Consider the following 24120-nt stretch of genomic DNA (forward strand, 5'->3'; position numbering starts at 1 on the left):
GGTTGCTCGCTGCATTGTTCTTGAGAACGGAGTCTTGGTCATTTTGCCCATGAGGCATGGTTCACACGTGTCAAATGATTCATAATCAAGAGACTCCAAAAGTCCATCTGCATGGAGTTTCTTCATGCGTTTAACACCAATGTGACCAAGGCGGCAGTGCCACAAGTATGTGGGACTATCATTATCAACCTTACATCTTTTGGTATTCACACTATGAATATGTGTAACATCACGTTCGAGATTAAATAAGAATAAACCATTGACCAGCGGGGCATGACCATAAAACATATCTCTCATATAAATAGAACAACCATTATTCTCAGATTTAAATGAGTAGCCATCTCGTATTAAACGAGATCCTAATACAATGTTCATGCTCAAAGCTGGCACTAAATAACAATTATTGAGGTTTAAAACTAATCCCGTAGGTAAATGGAGAGGTAGCGTGCCGACGGTGATCACATCGACCTTGGAATCATTCCTGATGCGCATCGTCACCTCGTCCTTCGCCAGTCTCCGCTTATTCCGCAGCTCCTGTTTTAAGTTACAAATATGAGTAACTGCACCGGTATCAAATACCCAGGAGCTACTACGAGTACTGGTAAGGAACACATCAATAACATGTATATCACATATACCTTTGGCGTTGCCGGCCTTCTTGTCCGCTAAGTACTTGGGGCAGTTCCGCTTCCAGTGACCACTTCCCTTGCAATAAAAACACTCAGTCTCAGGCTTGGGTCCATTCTTTGGCTTCTTCCCGGCAGCTTGCTTACCGGGCGCGGCAACTCCCTTGCCGTCCTTCTTGAAGTTCTTTTTACCCTTGCCTTTCTTGAACTTAGTGGTTTTATTCACCATCAACACTTGATGTTCCTTTTTGATTTCCACCTCCGCTGATTTCAGCATTGAATATACCTCAGGAATGGTCTTTTCCATCCCCTGCATATTGAAGTTCATCACAAAGCTCTTGTAGCTAGGTGGGAGCGACTGAAGGATTCTGTCAATGACCGCATCATCCGGGAGATTAACTCCCAGCTGAGACAAGCGGTTGTGCAACCCAGACATTTTGAGTATGTGCTCGCTAACGGAACTATTCTCCTCCATCTTACAACTGTAGAACTTGTCGGAGACTTCATATCTCTCGACCCGGGCATGAGCTTGGAAAACCATTTTCAGCTCTTGGAACATCTCATATGCTCCGTGTTGCTCAAAACGCTTTTGGAGCCCCGGTTCTAAGCTGTAAAGCATGCCGCACTGAACCAGGGAGTAATCATCAGCACGGGACTGCCAAGCGTTCATAACGTCTTGGTTTGCTGGGAGTGGTGCTTCACCTAGCGGTGCTTCAAGGACATATGCTTTCTTGGCAGCTATGAGGATGATCCTCAAGTTTCTGACCCAATCCGTATAGTTGCTACCATCGTCTTTCAGCTTGGTTTTCTCTAGGAACGCGTTGAAGTTGAGGACAACATTAGCGTGGGCCATTTGATCTACAAGACATATTGTAAAGATTTTAGACTAAGTTCATGATAATTAAGTTCATCTAATCAAATTATTTAATGAACTCCCACTCAGATAGACATCCCTCTAGTCATCTAAGTGATACATGATCCGATTCAACTAGGCCATGTCCGATCATCACGTGAGACGGACTAGTCATCATCGGTGAACATCTTCATGTTGATCGTATCTTCTATACGACTCATGTTCGACCTTTCGGTCTTCCGTGTTCCGAGGCCATGTCTGTACATGCTAGGCTCGTCAAGTCAACCTAAGTGTTTTGCGTGTGTAAGTCTGGCTTACACCCGTTGTATGCGAACGTTAGAACCTATCACACCCGATCATCACGTGGTGCTTCAGAACAACGGACCTTAGCAACGGTGCACAGTTAGGGGGAACACTTTCTTGAAATTATTGTGAGGGATCATCTTTATGCTACCGTCGTTCTAAGCAAATAAGATGTAAAACATGCTAAACATCACATGCAATCAAATAGTGACATGATATGGCCAATTTAATTTTGCTCCTTTTTGATCTCCATCTTCGGGGCGCCATGATCATCGTCGTCACCAGCATGACACCATGATCTCCATCATCGTGTCTTCATGAAGTTGTCTCATCAACTATTACTTCTACTACTATGGCTAACGGTTAGCGATAAAGTAAAGTAATTACATGACGTATAAGTTGACACGCAGGTCATAAATAAATTAAGACAACTCCTATGGCTCCTGCCGATTGTCATACTCATCGACATGCAAGTCGTGATTCCTATTACAAGAACATGATCAATCTCATACATCACATATATCATTCATCACATCCTTTCGGCCATATCACATCACACGGCATATGCTGCAAAAACAAGTTAGACGTCCTCTAATTGTTGTTGCAAGTTTTTACGTGCCTGCTATAGGTTTCTAGCAAGAACGTTTCTTACCTACACCAAAACCACAACGTGATATGCCAATTTCTATTTACCCTTCATAAGGACCCTTTTCATCGAATCCGATCCGACTAAAGTGGGAGTGATAGACACCCGCTAGCCACCTTATGCAACTAGTGCATGCCAGTCGGTGGAACTAGTCTCACGTAAGCGTACGTGTAAGGTCGGTCCGGGCCGCTTCATCCCACGATGCCGCCGAATCAAGATAAGACTAGTAACAACAAGTAAATTGACAAAATCGACGCCCACAACAACTTGTGTTCTGTTCGTGTATAGAAACTACGCATAGACCTATCTCTGATACCACTGTTGAGTTTCGTAGGAGAAATTTAAAATTTTCTATGCATCACCAAGATCAATCTATGGAGTCATCTAGCAACGAGGGGAAGAGGAGTGCATCTACATACCCTTGTAGATCGCGAGCGGAAGCGTTCAAGAGAACGGGGATTATGGAGTCGTACTCGTCGTGATCCAAATCACCGATGATCCTAGCGCCGAACGGACGGCACCTCCGCGTTCAACACGCGTACGGAGCGAGGACGTCTCCCGTGCCTTGATCCAGCAAGGAAGAGGGATAGGTTGAGGAAGAGGGCTCCAACAGCAGCACGATGGCGTGGTGGTGGTGGAGCAGCAGTACTCCGGCAGGGCTTCGCCAAGCTCTTGCGGAGGAGGAGAGGTGTTGGGGAGGGGACGGGCTGCGCGTTGGATTTGGTGTGCAGCCCTCCCCTTGCCCCTCTATTTATAGGGGAAGGAGGAAGGGGTCCGGCCCCCTCTAGATGAGATCTAGAGGGGGGGCGGCGGCCAAGGGGAGGGGGCTTGCCCCCCAAGCAAGGGGGGCGCCCCCTTAGGGTTTCCCCCCAACCCTAGGCGCATGGGCACAAGGGGGGATGCGCCTAGCCCATGTAGGGCTGGTTCCCTTTCCTCTACGGCCCATTAGGCCCTCCGAGAGAGGTGGCCCCTCCCGGTGGACCCCCGGAACCCCTCCGGTGGCCCCGGTACAATACCGATATGCCCCGAACCTTTCCGGTGACCGTATGATAACTTCCTACATATAAATCTTCACCTAAGGACCATTCCGGAACTCCTCATGACGTCCGGGATCTCATCCGGGACTCCGAACAACATTCGATAATCACATACAAGTCTTCCTAATAACCCTAGTGTCATCGAACCTTAAGTGTGTAGACCCTACGGGTTCGGGAACCATGCAGACATGACCGAGACAACTCTCCGGCCAATAACCAACAGCGGGATCTGGATACCCATGTTGGCTCCCACATGTTCCGTGATGATCTCATCGGATGAACCACGATGTCGAGGATTCAAGCAATCCCGTATTCAATTCCCTTTGTCAGTCGGTACGTTACTTGCCCGAGATTCGATCGTCGGTATCCCAATACCTCATTCAATCTCGGTACCGGCAAGTCACTTTACTCGTTCCGTAATGCATGATCCCATGACCCACTACTTAGTCACACTGAGCTCATTATGATGATGCATTACCGAGTGGGCCCAGAGATACCTCTCCGTCATACGGAGTGACAAATCCCAGTCTCGATTCATGCCAACCCAACAGACACTTTCGAAGATACCTGTAGTGTACCTTTATAGCCACCCAGTTACGTTGTGATGTTTGGTACACCCAAAGCACTCCTACGGTATCCGGGAGTTGCACAATCTCATGGTCTAAGGAAATGATACTTGACACTTAGAAAAGCTGTAGCAGACGAACTACACGATCTTGTGCTATGCTTAGGATTGGGTCTTGTCCATCACATCACTCTCCTAATGATGTGATCCCGTTATCAATGACATCCAATGTCCATGGTCAGGAAACTGTAACCATCTATTGATCAACGAGCTAGTCAACTAGAGGCTCACTAGGGACATGTTGTGGTCTATGTATTCACACATGTATTATGATTTCCGGATAACACAATTATAGCATGAACAATAGACAATTATCATGAACAAGGAAATATAATAATAACCATTTTATTATTGCCTCTAGGGCATATTTCCATCAAAAACATGATAGATGCATAGAAATGCAAATGATACACACAGATCTGAGGTCGTCAAGATCTGATAGGACGAAGGCTATACCACAGGCAAAGCATGTTCAAATACCGGATTGCCATTGGTGTTAAGTGGGAGACTGTTGGAAATATGCCTAGAGACAATAATAATGTACTATTATATTTCATGCTATAACTACTATGATCCTGGAATATTTGATTAAGTGGAAAACTCATATGCACGTGTGGAATGATAAACGATAAAGAATAGGTTCCTAATCTTGCCTCTAAGACTGGTTCAAGTGTTGTTGGTGATCATGTTGTCCGGATCTTAGGATATCGTTAAGTGTAACGGTAGTCCTACAACAACATTAAGAGTATGCCTTTAGAAGAACGATCATATTGAATTTACCCATACTTGTTTGTTATACTTTGAGATAATATCGTCTGAAATCAATTGTTATAACAAGGAGTGTTAACATGTGTTTTTAGTTCCTCAGACCATAAGAGTATCATAGTCACTTCCTACCGTACGGTGGACTTTAGGGTTTCTCAAACGTCATCTGTAACTAGGTGATAAGAACAATAACTTACAGGTACATCTGAAAGTTTGATAAGGGACTAGATAGCTCGAGAGTGGGATTTTCTCCTCCGACGATGGATAGATATTCTTAGGGCCCTCTCGGTGTGATGGCATCCATCATTTTCTGGCTAGACATATGTGACTATGTCACAGGGATGCCAGAACATATCAACGAGAAAGAAGAACAAAACCGGTAACAAGGGTGACGGTATAGTGAGCATGTGTATGACTCGGGAGGATACCGATGCTTCTTAGGTTTTGTAAAGTATCGGAAGCAAAGGGAACATCACATGATAACCAAAGGGTTCACTTGAATGTCATTCGTGTAATCATAGGGATCGATATGGATGTCCGCGGCTCCTCTATCGGTCATTGAACAAAGGAGTTTCGTTCATGTCTATGATTTACTGAACCTACAGGGTCACAAGATTAAGGTAATCACGATCTGCCGAGTGTTAGTAGAACATAGTACCGAGGTATTATTTTTTGAAATTGTTTCATTAATATTAGGAATAGTTTCAAGAGGAATCGAAAGTGTTTTGGGGTCAGTGGAAGGGTTTTGGAGTTTATCGGGCAATACCGGGTATTACCGATAAATAATATATAGGTGCAAAATATTTCCAGAGATATTAAATTATTTATAATGTGCTCTAGTAATTGTTGGAGGGTTTTTATATTTAGTTTAATATCAACCGGCCTTAAAAGGGCTAGTGGTGGAAGGAATATTAGGCCCACCATGGCCCAATAGGAAAGGCTCCCCACTTTTCCAAGTGGGGAGGCCGAATTGGAGTGGCCCCCTTGGTCGGCACACCAAAGAGGGGCTTTTCCTCCTTGGTGGCAGCCCCGCCTTTCCCCTCTAATCTATATATACATGAGGTGTTGGCCCTTTTCTATACACAAGTTTTGGAGTCTCTTCTAGTTCATCTAGTTCTAGTTGGTCCTAGTTGACTAATCAAAGTTAGACCTAGTTCCTCTAATCCTCATAATTAGAAGCCCAGTGTGGTTCTAGCAACCTCCCTCTAATTCTCTGGTGACGATTAGCTTTGGGCGGCGAAGCGCTACCGGGTCGTGAAGATCGTACGCTTGCAACCAAGTAGAGAGGTCGTGCTTTCGGTCTTCCTTTCGAGGGATCCTTCGAGGGCGGTTCGTGGGATCGTCATCAACGGTTCGAGGGACTCCAAGTACGATCTACACCAACTCGTCTACTTCCAATGCACTCCAGAGTCGGTAATTGAGAGAGGAAAGGGTGATGCAGCAAAGTAGAGTAAGTATTTCCCTCAATTTTGAGAACCAAGGTATCAATCCAGAAGGAGACAACACACAAGTCACCGAATACCTGCACAAACAAACAATAAATTGCACCCAACACGATAAAGGGGTTGTCAATCCCTTCACGGTTACTTGCAAAAGTGAGATCTGATAGAGATAGATAAACGGTAAAGTAAATATTTTTGGTATTTTTGGTCTATGGATCGGAAAGTAAAAGATTGCAAAAAAGAGTAAAACAGAAACTAATATTGTAGATCGGAAACTTATATGATGGAAAATAGACCCGGGGCCATAGGTTTCACTAGAGGCTTCTCTCAAGATCGAAAATATTATGGTGGGTGAACAAATTACTGCCGAGCAATTGATAGAAAAGTGCAAAGTTATGACGATATCTAAGGCAATGATCATGAATATAGGCATCACGTCCGTGTCAAGTAGATCGAAACAATTCCGCATCTACTACTATTACTCCACACATCGACCGCTATCCAACATATGCATCTAGAGTATTAAGTTCATAAAGAACAGAGTAACGCATTAAGCAAGATGACATGATGTAGAGGAATTAACTCAAGAAATATGATAAAAAAACATCTTTTTATCCTCGATGGAAACAATACAATACGTGCCTTGCTGCCCCTATTGTCACTGGGAAAGGACACCGCAAGATTGAACCCAAAGCTAAGCACTTCTCCCATTGCAAGAAAACCAATCTAGTTGGCCAAACCAAACCGATAGTTCAAAGAGAATTACAAAGATATCAAATCATGCATAAAAGAATTCAGAGAAGATTCAAATAACATTCATATAAAAGATGATCATAAATCAACAATTCATCGGATCTCGGGAAACACACCGCAAAAAAGTATTATAGAAAGTGCTAGTTATCGACTAGAGGGGGGTGAATAGGCGATTTTTATGAAAGTCTTCATGACACGGAGGTTTTGAAGACAAACAGTGGAATTGAACCTATTCATATGCAGCGGAAGGTAGACTACACTAGACAAGCCATAGTCAAGTAAGTAATGAAGTGAAAGCACGAAGACTATCAGCAGCTAGGTAGTATGGATCAGGATGGAAAATAGTATGAAGCCAAACAACAACAGTCTTCATAAAGTGAAGACAATCAGATCATGCAAGCAGGCAATGACTTCATGAAGACAAACTGTAAAGTAAAGAAATGGGAAGGATAGAACCAGTTGCTTGGAGAGGACAAGGATTTGGTAGACCAGTTCCAGTTGCTGTGACGACTGTACATCTGGTTAGGGAGGCTGAGATTCAACTCAGAAGACCGCGTCTTCACCTTATTCCCCTTGAGCTAAGAACACACAGTCCTCGCCCAATCACTCTGGTAAGTCTTCAAGGTAGACTTCCAAACCATCACAAACTTCGTTCACCGGCAATCCACAACGACTCTTGGATGCTCAGAACGCGATGCCTAACCGGCTGGAGGATTCACGGTCCTCAAGTGTAACAAGTCTTCAGATCACGCGGTCAGAAAGACTTCAGTGATGCCTAACACTCTTTGGCTCTGGGTGTTTTGGGCTTTGTCCTTGCAAGGATCTCTCTCTCTCAAATGCTTTGGAGGTGGGTTGCTCTCAAACGACAAAAGCCATGTACTAACTCTGAGCAGCCACCGATTTATGGTGTAGGGGGTGGGCTATTTATAGCCAGGAGGCAACCCGACCTGTTTTTTCCGAAATGACCTTGGGTCAATAAGGAACTGACACATGTCCAACGGTTAGATTTTAAACACACGCGATAGCTTGAATTGTGCTACAAGTAAAGCTGACTCATCCAGCTCTGGATAAGATTTGCTCTCATTATCTTCGCTCGAAGACATAGGATTTGGTTGAGCATCACTGTAGTCACTCTGAATTTGTTCACTTGGACCCCACTTAACAGTACGGTGGTTCCTATGACTCAACAAAGAAGAAAATGAAACTACGAAACAACTATGTCACTGGTGCGCGTCGGTCCTAAACAAACAATTTTTAACCCATTTCCGGGACGTCATTTGGAACCGTCGCCAAGTGAGTGTGGGCGATAGGGGAGTCCTTCCCACACGACCCAGAAACCATTGTGGATAGGGAGCCTTGATGCATACAGTTGACCCTATATAACCGTTTCCGATATCTCGAATATCCCAAATGCTTCATCCTTGCTACTCGTTTGTGCTCGCATTACCATCACAGTCGGAGTTTTGTGGTTCTGCCTAAAACCAGGCAGATTCCAGGCAGGGGAGTTTTCCAGGCAGATTCTAGGCACGGGAGTTTTACGATGCCTAGCACATCACAAATAGTTCATGATTATAAACCGTGTACGATAGGTAGACAATCACACACATTTAGTTTTCCCGTACCGTATGTGATAGTGTCTGCCATCACACACACTTTGCAAACGGCAATTGTGTGCATGCTTGCACACGTTTTCTCTCTGTGAACCGTCTCGGATTATGGTGTATATCACAAACGTTTGTGTTTTACCAACCGTGTGCCGTAATGACCTGCACAACGTAATTTCGACCTAATTTAATTACTGCTATTTAAAATTGTACCAAATTTAAACTTGAAAGTAGGCTATAGCTTTATTCATATCCACCGGGTTCAAACAACCAATGCATTATTTGATTCACATGTACATATGTTTAAGAATTACAGAAGCACCAATGGTTCTATACTTGTACTATTACATGTGGTAAAGAAAGAGGCGACAGACATTCCAGTTGCTGAACAAGGTGAAGCGGAATGGACCTATTGTGCTCTCCTGGATGCAGAAGGCATGCAGGACTCTAGTCCAACCACTTGTGATGGCCGGCCGCCAATCATGTAGTTTGAGAGGTAATCTTGAGTAAACTTCTTCAGGATCCACTACAAAAGAAAAAAGATTCAGATATTGTCATCTAACACAACTCATTACGGGCAGTAAAAAGAAGGCTACAGGGTTCTTACTTACCATCCTGCAGTTCACTGTTGTCTTGCATAAAGTGTAAACAAATAGTTTGATTGACATCTTTTGACCCATTTTAATAACAATCTTTATCAGTTTCCTCACTTGATGCCGGTTCATGAATATCTCATTGCCCCATACGCAGAAAGGGTCGAAGTGTGGATCTTTGGCAATGATATATGTACCTAAAAGCACCAAGTTAATATTAGAAGCTAAACAACAATTGAAAAATGGAGTGCAACACTCCATCCATCCCATTATATAAGATTTTGTTACATGTATATCTATACATCATCAGAATATTAAGGTAACACTCTTCCTTGTTGCTATGTAGCCCGGGATTGCATATTTAGTCATTCAGTACAATGCATGTTGCTAAACAACAACTGAAAAATGAAAAGGCATGTTAACTGCAATATCCTTAACAACAACCAAATATAGTAATTCATAGTGGTATTGTTGAAACTATTATTGATGAAATTGAAATGCACGGCAAATAGTTGCACATATAGAGCATCACATTGTGAAGAACTAAAATAAACAAGTCATAATGACATCTCTAGGCGATCCTTAAAAAGTTAAAGGACTAAAACCCTTAGTGGATATATATATATATATATATACTCCAGCAATTTTTGGCCTTTTCTAGTCGATCCCCTAAACTTAAGGTTATAAACTTTAATTTGATAAAGTTCAAAGTAGGTTCAACCGAAAGTAGCATGCATTCAAACATAAACATAGATAGTTTTACATAACCGAACATAAAACATAAATTTAAACTAAGCTAAACTACTTTCGGTCGAAGTAGAGGTCGAGCCAATCCTTCCTTCGTCGGCTGCCGGGTCCGGGGGAGGACGGGGTAGTCCTCGAACCGGAGTAGGGGCACGGCGGCGGGCGGATCGGGGGACCGGCGACGGTGGATCGGGGCCGCGGAGCACTCGGCAGGGGCTCGAATCCGTCGAAGATCAAGTCTCCGCGGATATCGGCCGTGTAGTTTAAGCTTCCGAACCTGACCTGATGGCTAGGGCGTAGCTTTCAATCTACTCCAGATGGCCAAGCGAATTGGCCCACAGTGCAAAGCCGCTGAATACAAAAATCTGTCCGGGGAAAAAAGTCTCACCCTGGACTGCATCGCTAATGATGATTGAAGGAGCCATCAAGCCTGATGATGACGACACAGAGGAACTCTCAATGAAAGCACCAATGTCAGTGTCAAAACCGGCGGATCTCGGGTAGGGGGTCCTGAACTGTGCATCTAAGGCGGATGGTAACAGGAGGCAGGGGACACGATGTTTTACCCAGGTTCGGGCCCTCTTGATGGAGGTAAAACCCTACGTCCTGCTTGATTTATTCTTGATGATATGAGTATTACAAGAGTTGATCTACCACGAGATCAGAGAGGCTAAATCCTAGAAGCTAGCCTATGGTATGATTGTATGTTGTCCTACGGACTAAAACCCTACGGTTTATATAGACACCGGAGGGGGCTAGGGTTACACAAGGTCGGTTACAAAGGAGGAGATATACATATCCGTATTGCCTAGCTTGCCTTCCACGCCAAGTAGAGTCCCATCCGGACACGAGACGAAGTCTTCAATCTTGTATCTTCATAGTCCAACAGTCCGGCCAAAGGATATAGTCCGGCTGTCCGGCCAAAGGATATAGTCCGGCTGTCCGGAGACCCCCTAATCCAGGATTCCCTCAGTAGCCCCTGAACCAGGCTTCAATGACGATGAGTCCGGCACGCAGTGTTGTCTTCGGCATTGCAAGGCGGGTTCCTCCTCCGAATACACCACGGAAATATTTGAATACAAGGATAGTGTCCGACCCTGCAAAATAAGTTCCACATACCACCGTAGAGAGAATAATATTTCCACAAATCTTGACACGTCTTGTCAACGCAGAGATCGTGTCCCCCTTATTACGGGATTGTCATCAATATGGGCGTGGGTAACCCAACCGCACCACCAATTACGGTGCTTGGGGGATAAGTGAGTTTTACCAGGCTAGTGGGGGCGCATAGTTTCGGCCGCCCTTATAAATAGATAAGGTTTAACCTTTCTCTACCCATGCCTTCTTCCTCCTTGCTCATCCGTTCTTGCGCACTCGAGCTCCAACGCACAAGTCCAGGTCCTTCGCCTCAACCTTCTCCAAACATGTCCGGAGTGGGAGGCAAATGGATGGCTTCCTCTGTTACGGAGGGACACATCAAGAAGCTGTGCGGAGCCGGATACTTAGCCGTGAATATCGCGCATCGGTTGCCCGCTGCGGGGCAGATCGTTCCTACCCCGGAACCTCACGAGAGGGTAGTTTTCCTCCACCACTTCCTCCGCGGACTGGGGTTTCCCCTCCATCCATTAATCCGTGGTCTCATGTTCTACTACGGGCTGGACTTCCATGATCTGCCCCGAACTTCATCCTCAACATTTCGGCGTTCATCGTTGTGTGTGAGGCTTTCCTCTGCATCCGGCCCCACTTCGGCCTATGGCTGAAGACCTTCAATATCAAGCCGAAGGTGGTGGGGGGCCAACAAGCAGAATGCAGCGGAGCCATGGTGGGCAAGATGCCCAATGTTATATGGCTTGAAGGCTCCTTCGTGGAGACCATAAAGGGGTGGCAATTGGCGTGGTTCTACATCACCGAGCCGCGCGACACCAGCTGAGTGGCGGCCCCCGAGTTTGGATCCGGAATCCCCACGCGGCTCACCTCCTGGAAAGAGAAGGGCCTATCCTGGGGTTCATCGATGGAGCTGGACGGACTCCAGAAATGTATCCGGAATATGGCAAGCAAGAAGCTCAAGCTTATCAACATAGTCTAGGTCATGCTCATCCGCCGGATCCTCCCGTGTCAACAACGAGATTTCAACTTGTGGGAGTTAGACCCGGCCCAGCACCAGAATTTGAGCGAGCTCTTTGACACGACACACAAGGACGTCTGGAGGGTGTTGTTCAAGGGCGCCGAGGTCCCTCCCTCTCTCACCGAGGACCGCGGGCTAAGCGCGAAGTGCCTAGCACATTCGGTGAGTTCTATACATCCGGTAGGATATTTACTTCCCCTAGCTTAACCATGTGCGGGGTCTGAGCTCCATGCCTTTGACAGGACTGGGTGGAGACGTTGGGGCAGATTAACTGTCCTGCCCCTCTGCCCAAAGACACTGCGGATGCTCTCCTGACAGAGATGCTGACTCCGGCTCCTTACAAGGTGCCAGAGAATACCAAGAAGGCCAAGGGAACCCGAAAGAGTTCTCGATGCCAGGTGTTATCGGACTCATCGTCCGATAACTCCGCGACACACTCCTCCCCCAAAGATGAGTAGGAAGATGAAGATGCTCCCCCTTCAGTCGGGGGAGACAAAAAAAGGAAGGCCGCCCCGACCGGGGGGGGGGCGAAGGGTCCAAGAAGGGGAGAACCCTCCTTCCGGACTACTCCACCACCGCCGCCGAAGGCGAAGATGAGTGGCTGCTCAGGGCCAAGCCCCTGGCGAAGTCGTAAGTATTTGGATACCAGAGTAACTCATAGCATACCTTCGTCGCACTGCTTCCCCTAACGCCGAATATGATTATGAAGACCGCCCCAAGCCCGTATCGACGTATCTTCATCGGGCGGCTCCTTGGGCTTGTCGGATATGTATAGCGATCCACTTCCGACCGCCACCTCCCTGTGCCCTACGGACAATGCCGAGGTATTGTCTCAAGAGGCACCGGGTCGAGGGGAGACAATCTCGGAGGCGCCTCAAGGCGACTTTCCGGACTCCAGGAGCAGAGGGAGTAAGGATTCCGAGGGCTCCGAGTTCGGCCCTCAGCCGAACACCGTGCTGGAACCCCCAGTGGTTCCGGGCTCAGGCAGGCGGCCTCCTTCCAAAAGGGGCAAGACGCCTGTGCCCGGTGACCTCTGCCCATCCAGGGGCACCGGACAATCTGCTGGGAGCGCTTCGCAGCGCTTCCATCGACGAAGAGCACCGCACTATTATGAGTGCGGTGATCTAGAAGGTTCAGTCCACCAAGAGCGGACTGACTGAAGCCTGTGCCAGCCTTCTAACAGGCTTTGAGGTAAGTATTTGAAATATAGGAAAAATATTATCGCATAGACAGTAGCCCCTGATGCTCTGTTCGATGTTCACAAAGAAAAGCCGAACAGAGGATCAAACAATATCGCAAGAGTCTAATATAAGTATGTCTATATGCGTATGCAGGCTTCGCTACTGGCCTTTGCCGCACTGACTGCGGAGGTCGCCGCACTGAAGCAGGACCTCGAAGGGTCCAAGGAAGAGCTCGGCCTTGCCAAGAGACAGCTCGAGGAGAACAAAGGTAAGTAGTACCTAGTCTATGGATATATATATATATATATAAAAACAATGCAATTGCAAAATGACAGGATCAATGTAAATTTGCCAGGGGCCACGACCGAGGTGGCGACCCTGAAGCAAGCGCTATCCGAGGCCGAAAACAAAGCGGCCTAGGAGCGCACCGAGCGGGAAAAACAAGAGGCACGGGTGGGCGAGGTGCAGCAAGAGCTCCACGCTCTCGTGACGAAGCACGAGACGTTGGAGCTTGACTTGAAGACGCGAGAGTCCGAGCTTGCCACGGCCCTTGAGAGTGCAAAGAGTGCCAAGGCCGAAGCCCAAAAGGCCCTCCTGGAGATTGATGCGATGAAGAAGATAGCGGCGGGTAAGGCATTCTATATGCAAAGCAAGCATGTGAAAGTAAATTACTTGTTACTTACCCGAATCCGGAGCTCTCCAGGAGCATTCGCAGATTTGCCCCGTAGCGTGTCGGATGCCGCACAGTTTTACCAGGCCGAGGAGGGAATCTCAACGGAGAAGCTGTTCTGGTCTCAGTATACTGGGACCGAACACCCGATGCCTCTGAGCGACCAGCTGAAGCAACTGGTCGAGTTGCACAAGGCGGCCGAACAGGCCATGCAGGGCTTTATAGTTCGGATGTGGCCTGGAGACGCCCTTCCCAACAGCTACTTCGGCCTGGTGAGGCGGCTTGTGGAAGCCTGCCCACGGCTGGAAGTCATCAAGCGGTCCGTCTGCATCGAAGGTGCATGCCGGGCTTTCGCCCGTCCGAAGGTGCACTGGGCCAAGATGGACGCCGTGAAGCTGGTGAAGGAAGGGCCGCCGCAGGGCAAGGAGCATCGCCACCCTGAGATGTACTATGAGGGTGTCCTGAAGGGTGCCCATATCGTAGCGGACGAGTGTACGAAAGATGTAATATTTGAGTAAACTTGCTCGTGTAATCCTGTATTATGAAAACTTGTTCATATGCGCTATGCAACGCTTGTTTGAATTTAAAATATTACCTTCTGTTCGGCTATTTATCAAATCTGAGAGATGGCTAGTCGTCGGCTTCTTCCCCCACGCCACGAGTGCTGGGGTGTTCGGGATAAACCTGAGCACTCTTGTTCCCATTTTTGGGTCCTTTGAGGGAGGTGCTCAGCACAACGAACAAGGCAATTGGACTATAATGCGTTATCACTCTCACTTAGCCATAGAATTCTATAATTTTAAATTTCGGCGAAGCCCCTAGTATTCGGAAGGCCGAATTCGGGGCGCCATACACGCCTTAAGCCGGACAGGGCCGACTCCTCGCTCTAAGCGGCATGAGTCTTTAGGGACTCGAAACCTCTCGAACAACGACCAGTCTCTCACCTTATCATGACAGTCAGTTTTAGCTTTCTCTATTGAGGTGCTTAACCCAGCAGAACCGGGACACAATCGCAGTAGTTCTCCTAGTGCTACCTTAGCCGATATAGCGGAACGTAAGGTACCAAAACATGGGAGCCGGGCAAACCCAACTATTGACCCAAGACATGATTCGGAGCTGATGCAAATAATGCTATAAGTTCGGGGTGCCGCAGTGTCGAAAGTGTTCGGACTTCTCACGCCGCATTATGGGGTATGCTTAAGCCCCTAGCGTATTGGCCGTACCAGAGTGTACGGATGCTAGATGTTGTGAATGAACACATATATATATATATATATATATATATATATATAAAGGAAGAATGCAATGATAGTCTTAATGCTAGGCATTGTTTATTCAAAAAGGTGCGTTAAAGCAGAATGATACAAGTAGTGCGATAAGCAAAAAGTAGGACTGTTTGACATGTCCCTTCCAAGGGCAAGCTGAGGAATAGTATTAAAGCAAATATTTCACTCGTTATCGTAATCCACCTGGGAGTTCCGTGGTGTGACGCAGCTTTCTGCCTCCTTGGTTGCTGCATCATGTGTTCGGCAATCATGCTGCCGGACAGGGTTTCTGGAGATTAAAGTCCTGAAAGAGAAAAATAACAAAGCGGGAAGCCCCTAGTGCGGTTTAAGCCACGACTTGGAGCGTGCCGCAGTCGTGCCCCCTCCCCACCTGTGCCCATGGTATTTTTAATGCGTAATTATGTACGCGTGGCACAGATTTCGCTGTTTGGCTGGGACCGGGGCGGGGGCCGCATTGCTATGCGAGCTCGAAACATGCCAGGCGGTCCTGTTGCCGATTACTCCAGGCGCGCTTGAAGGTGTCCGGGTCCTTGATTGCCGAACTAGTGGATTGCCTTAAGAGGCTGCTTTGCGCTTCTGCTGCGAGGGCCGCAGTGTGCTCCTCCATGCGGAGAGAGCGCTCTGTGTTTCCATTGACTGTTATGACCCCCCGAGGTCCTGGCATCTTGAGCTTGAGATATGCATAATGCGGTACCGCATTGAATCTTGCGAATGCGGTTCGCCTGAGCAGTGCATGGTAGCCACTGCGGAACGGGACTATGTCGAAGATTAACTCTTCGCTTCGGAAGTTATCCGGGGATCCGAAGACCACTTCCAGTGTGACTGAGCCTGTGCAATGGGCCTCTACACCTGTTATGACACCTTTAAAGGTCGTTTTTGTGGGTTTGATCCTTGAGGGGTCTATACCCATTTTGCGCACTGTGTCCTGATAAAGCAGGTTCAGGCTGCTGCTGCCGTCCATTAGGACTCGAGTGAGGTGAAATCCATCAATGATTGGGTCTAGAACTAGTGCGGCGAATTCGCCATGACGGATACTAGTGGGGTGGTCCCTGCGATCGAAGGTGATCAGACAGGAGGACCATGGGTTGAACTTTGGGGCGACTGGCTCCAACGCATATACGTCCCTGAGCGCACGCTTCCGCTCCCTCTTGGGGATGTGGGTTGCGTATATCATGTTCACCGTCCGCACTTGTGGGGGGAACCTCTTCTGTTCTCTGGTGTTCGGCTGCCGAGGCTCCTCCTCGTCATCGCTATGTGACCCCTTATCTTTGTTTTCGACATGTAACTTGCCGGCCTGCTTGAACACCCAACAATCCCTGTTGGTGTGGTTGGCTGGCTTGTCGGGGGTGCTGTGTATTTGGCACAAGCGATCGAGTATACGGTCCAAACTGGACGGGCCCGGAGTGCTTCTTTTGAATGGCTTTTTCCGCTGACCGGGTTTAGAGCCTTTGAATTCGGCATTGACTGACGTATCCTCGGTATTGTCGCTGTTAATGCGGCGCATATGTTTGTTGCGACGTGACTTGCCATTGCCATCCTTGGTATCCGAAGTACCACGGTTCTTTGATATGTTATTGCTGCGAGCCAGCCAGCTGTCTTCTCCCGCACAAAAGCGGGTCATGAGTGTCATGAGGGCTGCCATAGATTTCGGCTTTTCCTGGCCAAGGTGCCGGGCGAGCCACTCGTTGCGGATGTTGTGCTTAAAAGCTGCTAGGGCCTCTGCATCCGGAAAGTCGACGATTTAATTTTTCTTTGTTAGGAACCGTGTCCAGAATTGCCTGGCCGATTCCTTTGGCTGCTGAATTATGTGGCTCAAGTCATCGGCATCTGGGGGTCACACGTAAGTGCCCTGGAAGTTGTCGAGGAATGCGGCTTCCAAATCCTCCCAACAGCCAATGGACTCTGCTGGCAAGCTATTGAGCCAATGCCGAGCTGGTCCTTTGAGCTTGAGTGGGAGGTATTTAATGGCGTGTAGATCATCACCGCGGGCCATGTGGATATGCAGGAGGAAATCCTCGATCCATACCGCAGGATCTGTTGTGCCGTCGTATGATTCTATATTTACGGGTTTGAAACCCTATGGGATCTGATGATCCATTACTTCGTCTGTGAAGCATAGGGGGTGTGCGGCGCCTCTGTACTGGGCTATGTCGCGACGCAGCTCAAATGAGTCTTACCCGCTGTGTTCGGCCCGGCCGGATTTACTTTTACTGTATCCGGCATGACGATTATCGTCTCGCATAGTGGCATGCTCTCGTGATCCGTAGATCGATCTTGCATGTTTTGCTTTGTCCTCCAATACGTCTCGCAGGTCTGGCGTATTTCCCCATGCCTTTTTACTTGAATGGCGTCGGGGTGCGGGCTGAGCTTTTGGCTGGAATGCCTCTCTGTCGTGGCCACGAGGTGGCCGATCAGCCACGTCATACACCGGGGATGGTGCTTCCTCCTCCAGTCGGGGTAGCAATCTGCACTTTGGGTAACTCTTGGAGGGGCGTTCGAGTTTATATTCCTCGGCTGCTGCTTTTTCTTAAGGCTATTTGCCGTGGCTATAAGCCAGCGCTTGAAGCGCTCTTGTTCGACGGGATCCTCAGGCACGACGAATTCGTCATCATCGAGGCTTGCCTCGTCTTCGGAGGGAGGCATGTAATTATCATCCTCCGCCTCTCCATCTGCCGCTCTCTCTGAAGGGCTGGCTTCTCCATCCTCCTGCCCTAAATCTTGCTGGAGGGGATTGTTGCCGTCTTCGGCACTGTCCGGAGTGCTATTATCTCCTGTGCCGGTATCACCGCTTTTGCCTTGGCGGGACTTAGAGCGGCGCCGCTGACGCCGGCGCTTGGGCTGCTTCTTGGAGGGGTCATCCTCCGTTGTCTCGTCGCCATTGCCTTCTCTGGGTGTGTCCACCATGTATATATATCATATGATGAGGTGGCTGTCCAGTGCCCTGTGGGCAGTGGTTCCTCTTCATCTCCCGCATCGTCGTCCATACCGTCGATGTCTTTGGAGTCGAAGTCGAGCATGTCAGTTAAGTCATCGACAGTGGCTACTAAGTGGGTGGTGGGTGGGCGGCGAATTTCTTCATCATCCGCATCCCAATCCTGCCGGACATAGTTCGGCCAGGATCCTCCTGACAAGGAGAGAGACCTTAATGAGTTCAGCATGTTGCCGAAGGGCGAGTGCTGAAAAATATCCGCGGAGGTAAACTCCATGATTGGCGCCCAATCGGATTCGATAGGAACGGGCACAGGCGGTTCGGAGCTCGTGGCAGGAAAAGGATCCGACAGTTTGGCAGCACGGCTCTCGTGAAGGGTAAGGTCGATATTCGGCTCGATCGCCGCTGAGGATACGGCCTCCGTGACGGGGTCTATCCACCCGTCCATGGATGGCGCAACTAGCTCCGAATTGAGGCTCGGAGCGGCCGCCGGTGCGATCTCCTAAATACGGTCCAATGGTAGAGCTAAATCGTACTCATCGTGACCGCGTGGCGCACAAGGCAGGGGCTCGAATCCGTCGAAGATCAAGTCTCCGCGGATATCGGCCATGTAATTTAAGCTTCCAAACCTGACCTAGTGGCCAGGGCGTAACTTTCGATCTGCTCCAGATGGCCAAGCGAGTTGGCCCGTAGTGCGAAGCCGCCGAACACAAAGATCTGTCGGGGAGAAAAGTCTCACCCTGGACTGCATCGCTATCGATGATAGTAGGAGCCATCAAGCCTAACGGCGACGACACAGAGGAACTCTCAATGAAAGCACCAATGTCGGTGTCAAAACCGGCGGATCTCGGGTAGGGGGTCCCGAACTGTGCGTCTAAGGCGGATGGTAATAGGAGGCAGGGAACACGATGTTTTACCCAGGTTTGGGCCCTCTTGATGGAGGTAAAACCCTACGTCTTGCTTGATTTATTCTTGATGATATGGGTATTACAAGAGTTGATCTACCACGAGATCGGAGAGGCTAAACCCTAGAAGCTAGCCTATGGTATGATTGTATGTTGTCGTACAGACTAAAACCCTCCGGTTTATATAGACGCCGGAGGGGGCTAGGGTTACACAAGGTCGGTTACAAAGGAGGAGATATACATATCCGTATTGCCTAGCTTGAATTACAAAATGAGGTCACAACGGCAATGGACGCTGGTTGAATTGCTAGACCTTTTATCCGCAGTGAACATGCAACTATACGTGTGTCGCAAAAGAATTGGAATTATTCAGGGTTCGTTTGGACATTTTATACATTAAACTGGTTTTCTAGCCATTTCAGGTGCACAATTCAAAATTAAACTACATGCACATGCTCTGGTGCATACAAATTGGTTGAAAAACCAAATCTGTGTCCTTCAGTGCATGCTTAGGTCCCATGCAAGAAATGGGAATGAATTTTTCGGGGTTCGTTTGGCCTTTTTTATACATTAACTGGGTTTTCTAGGCATTTTATGTGCATAATTCAAATTTGAACTACAAGCACATGCTCCAATACAATAAAGTTGGTTGAAAAATCACATGTGTGTCCTTGGGTGAATTTCTAGGTCCCATGCAAGAGATGGGAATGAAATTCAAACACCAAGGCACTGTTGATTGCCGACAAAATGTTGAGATGCTTGGTTTTTACTAGTAAATCCAAAACTCGTCTGAAATTCATGAAACTTGGCATGCTATCATGGAGCGGCATCAACATGCCGTGGTAAAAAAACTGTCCCATTTGGGGCAGGTTCGGGTATAAGCTTCTCACAAACTAGAGCTTCTCACAACAACCATGATGGTTTCGATAGGGAACGTCCCACCTTTGGGGACGAAATGATATCCATTGCCTCTTATTGCTTTCAAAAAATTTCTAGTGTCAACATAGAACAACAAGAGTGTTGTGTCAATTTTTTTGATTTTCTGGGGTTCGTTTGGACATTTTTATGCATTAACTGGGTTTTCTAGGCGTTTTATGTGCATAATTCAAATTTGAACTACAAGCACATGCTCCAATGCACTAAGGTTGGTTGAAAAATGTAATCTATGTCATTGGATGAATTTCTAGGTCCCATGCAAGAGATGGGAATGAAATTCAAACACCAGGGAACTGTTGATTGCCGGCAAAATGTTGAGATGCCTGGTTTTTAAATTCTAGTAAATCCAAAAATCGTCTGAAATTCATGAAACTTGGCATGCTATGATGGAGCAGCATCAACATGCCGTTGTCGGATTACGGGTTCTGGCAAACCCTTGAGGTTCGAACACTAGGGTGTGCATGAAGATCTCTCTTCCCCTAGCTCACGCTCTTGCAATGACCTCACAGTCCGGTTCACCGAACCCGAAGAACAAGGGACACAAGAGTTTATACTGGTTCGGGCCACCGTTGCGGTGTAATACCCTACTCCAGTGTGGTGTGGTGGATTGCCTTGTAGGCTGGGATGAACAAGTACAAGGGAAGAACAGCCTCCTGAGGAGAGGTGTTCTTGAGCTCGATGAGCTTGTGTGGTTGGGGATGATCTGAATGATCCGTCTCTAGATGAGCCTCCCGTCTCTCGATGAGCCGCCCCCGGCTATGGTGGTAGCTAGCCCTATTTATAGAGGGTCAGGTCCTCTCCCCAAATATTAGGCCGGAAGGGATCCCACAACGGCCAATTCGAAGGTGGAAAACGAGTACAAGTTATCATGACAAAAGGTGGTCTTCACCTACCAAAGGCTCTAGTGGTGACGCCGTCGTGGGCTCCATGGTGACCTCCGTCTTGCCGTCCTGCTGGTCTTGGTCTCGTTGCACTGATATGGAAACATTTACCTGACGCCTCGGACTCCTCACCTGTGCCTGCCTCTTTAGCACCAAAGAGGAAACTGGCACTCCGCACCCGCTGGCGCCCGCCTGGCCTTGGTCGTCATGGCTCACGTGACGAAAACCTCACGAGGTGCCCCTCACCTTGATCTCTCCTCTCCTCGTGAGCCAGCCTAGTGAGGCTGCCCCTGAGGAGGTCTTGTGTCATCCGCCTCGTGAGGCTTGGCCCCTTGCGAGGGTCTTGATTGATGGTTGATGAAGATGGGTCGTACTAGGCCGCTGGTGGAGCCACGCCCTGGGCCACGGGCAGGCAAGTCTGGGTACCCCCGTTCCCAGGATGCCGACAGTAGCGCCCGGGCCCAAGGAGCACTCGTGCTTGGCTTCCCAGCGAAGCCAAGGGTCAAGTGCAGAGCGCCGCGAGCCCCAATGGCCTACGGCCTTGATTGACGCGTGGTGATTGACGGGTCGTGGGCGTCTCCGCTTCCCCACGCTGCCTCGGCAACTGCCCGACTTGACGAGTCCCTGTTGCATGCAGAAAAAGGTCATTATTACCTTAGATCATGGAGGCCGACGGCTGGCCTCCTCCTGGCTATAAATAGAAAGGGGGTGGAGCCTCTTCACCCATCTCTTCCTCCACTCCTCCTGCTTCTCCTTCTTCTTCCTTGCCGCGACACCCATGGCACCGGTGAAGAGGTTCTCGGCCACCGAGAAGGGGAAAGCCCGCAAGAAGGGCCCCGGCTCGCCATCGCCTAAGAGGGGGCGCGGCCGCCCACGCAAGCATGCCGCGACCCCTGCTGCGGTCCCTCATGGGTGTGGGAGGACTCCTTCGGGGTACGGCGTCGTCCTTGGCGGCCGCATCGGCACTCCTTCACGCGATGGGAGCCGCCTAGGTCGGGGCAGCCCCGTCGACAAGGGGAGGCGCGCCATGGTCGCCCGGCCTCCCCGGCCGCACTTCCACTCGGCGGAGGTGCTGCCGGAGTTTGTCGTGTGGTCGGCGAATCCAGCCGGCACTTGGCTTCAACTTCCGCGCTCCTTCGCCGGCGAACTTCCGGCCCCAGGTCCCGGCGGCCTCTGGCTGCAGGCGGACGGCTCCTGCAGCAAGTCTTTGTGGCTCACGGTGGAGGTCTCTGTTGCGGGCAACGTAGCCCTGGCCCGCGGCTGGCAGACGTTCGCCCGCGCGCGCGGCCTGGGCAGGCTGTGCACCCTCCACTTCAAGTACGACGGCGCAGCGACCCTCTTCATGAGGGTGTTCGGGGAAGATGGTCGCCGCGCTGGATGCTACCCTGAAGACGACGACGACGGTGGCGAGGTGCTTGGCCTTGGTGATGGCCGCGACGAGCACAAGGGTGACCTTCCCCTCGGTGGCGACCGCGGTTCGCCCAGCTACGGTAGCTCCTCCTCCGGCGGAAGCTCCAGCAGCGGCGGCTACGACGAGCCACCACGCCGTCGGGCCCACTTCAAGGATGGTGGCGGGTCATCCCGCCGTCGCGCCCCGGTGAAGCGCGAGGAGGGCTCTGGCTGAGTCCGGGGGCCGACCCTCGTGAGCTGCCGCGTCGTAGGAGCCGCTTTCGCTTGCCCTCTCTTTCCCTTTCCCCTGTATTGTCTGAAACGAATTCGGGGCCCTGCGAGGGCGTGTAATGAACCGTGGTGCTTATGTTGCTTTTATGGTGCGTTTATTGTTTCCGGGTTGTGTTGTGAGATCTATGAATTATACGGGTGTAAAGGGGGGACTTAGCTCGACGCATCCGGGGTAGCTTTGACCTCATGAGGGCGCGCGTCTCTGGGCACCTGGTGGGGCTTCCCCACTGTTGATTCGGGTAACATCGCGAGGCTGCATCGCGAAGCTGCAAAAACTTGTTAAGAAATATTTACTCCTTCCTGCACGAGGGCTCAGGTATGGGCTGGCTATGGCTAGACGCACCGCGTTGCGGTACCAGTGGGGCACGGACTAAAGGGGATGCGCCGATCAAAAGCTCAGACGAGAACGTCCTATAGGGACTAGGGGAGTGCGCATGTGCATACTACCTGTCCAACCCCCCTCGCGGGGCGTGCGAGGGAGAGCGTCGGGCAACTGCCACCCTCCCTGGCAAAAAAACAAAGAATCGAGGGAAGAAACAGGAAGAAGAGGCAAGCCGTCGAGAAATGCTGGAACTCCAAATTTCATTAAAGGAAAAGAGGCAAGCCAACTACAGAAAGCAAATGAATAGCCGCATCCGGCACCTAGTCTAGTCTTCTCACCAGCGCGGAGCTAAGTGCTGCCACTAGGACGTGGGAGGGAGCCCCCGAGGCCCGAGGGCAGCACTCCTGAGACTCCGGGGCGTATACAGCCCCACTCATTATTACGTGAGAGTGTCACGAGCGGAGACCTTCATAGGCACTGGGCCTTGCTTCATGGGTAGAACTTCCAAAGGTGTTGGATGTTCCAGACATTCTGGATGGGGACCCCGTCCTGCGTCTCCAGGCGCACGGCGCCAGGCCTGGAGACGCGGACAATCCTATACGGGCCCTCCCACATGGGTGAGAGCTTATGCAGCCCTTCCCTGGAGAGCACCCACCTTAGGACGAGATCGCCCACCTCAAGCGTCCTAGAGCGGACGCCGCGACAGTGGTACCGTCGCAGCGCCTGCTGGTATCTTGCCGCTCGGAGCGAGGCTTCACGGCGGAGTTCCTCCCCCTGCACGAGGTCCATCCCCTGCATGGTGTCCTGGTGCGTCTCATCAAATGCCAGGACCCGCACAGAGCAATGCCTGACCTCATGAGGGAGAACCGCTTCTGCTCCATAGACGAGGAAGAACGGGGTCTCGCCTGTAGGCTTGGTGGCGGTGGTGCGGATGGACCACAACACAGACAAGAACTTGTCGTGCTAGCCCCTGCCGCAAGCCTCGAGCTTCGTCTTGAAGGACCACAGCGTTGGCGCGCTCAGCTTGGCCGTTGCTCCTGGGGTGTGCCACCGAAGCGTAGCAAATCTGTGTTCCAAGGTTAGCACAATAGGTCTTGAAGAGATTGCTAGTGAACCGCGAGCCGTTGTCGGTGATGATGCGGTTAGGGACCCCGAACCGGCTTACGGCCTTTGATGAACTTAACTGCTGACCAGGCTGGGATGGTGCGGACGGC

This window comes from Triticum urartu, chromosome 2 (assembly GCF_003073215.2).
Source record: "Triticum urartu cultivar G1812 chromosome 2, Tu2.1, whole genome shotgun sequence".
Lineage (NCBI taxonomy): Eukaryota > Viridiplantae > Streptophyta > Magnoliopsida > Poales > Poaceae > Triticum > Triticum urartu.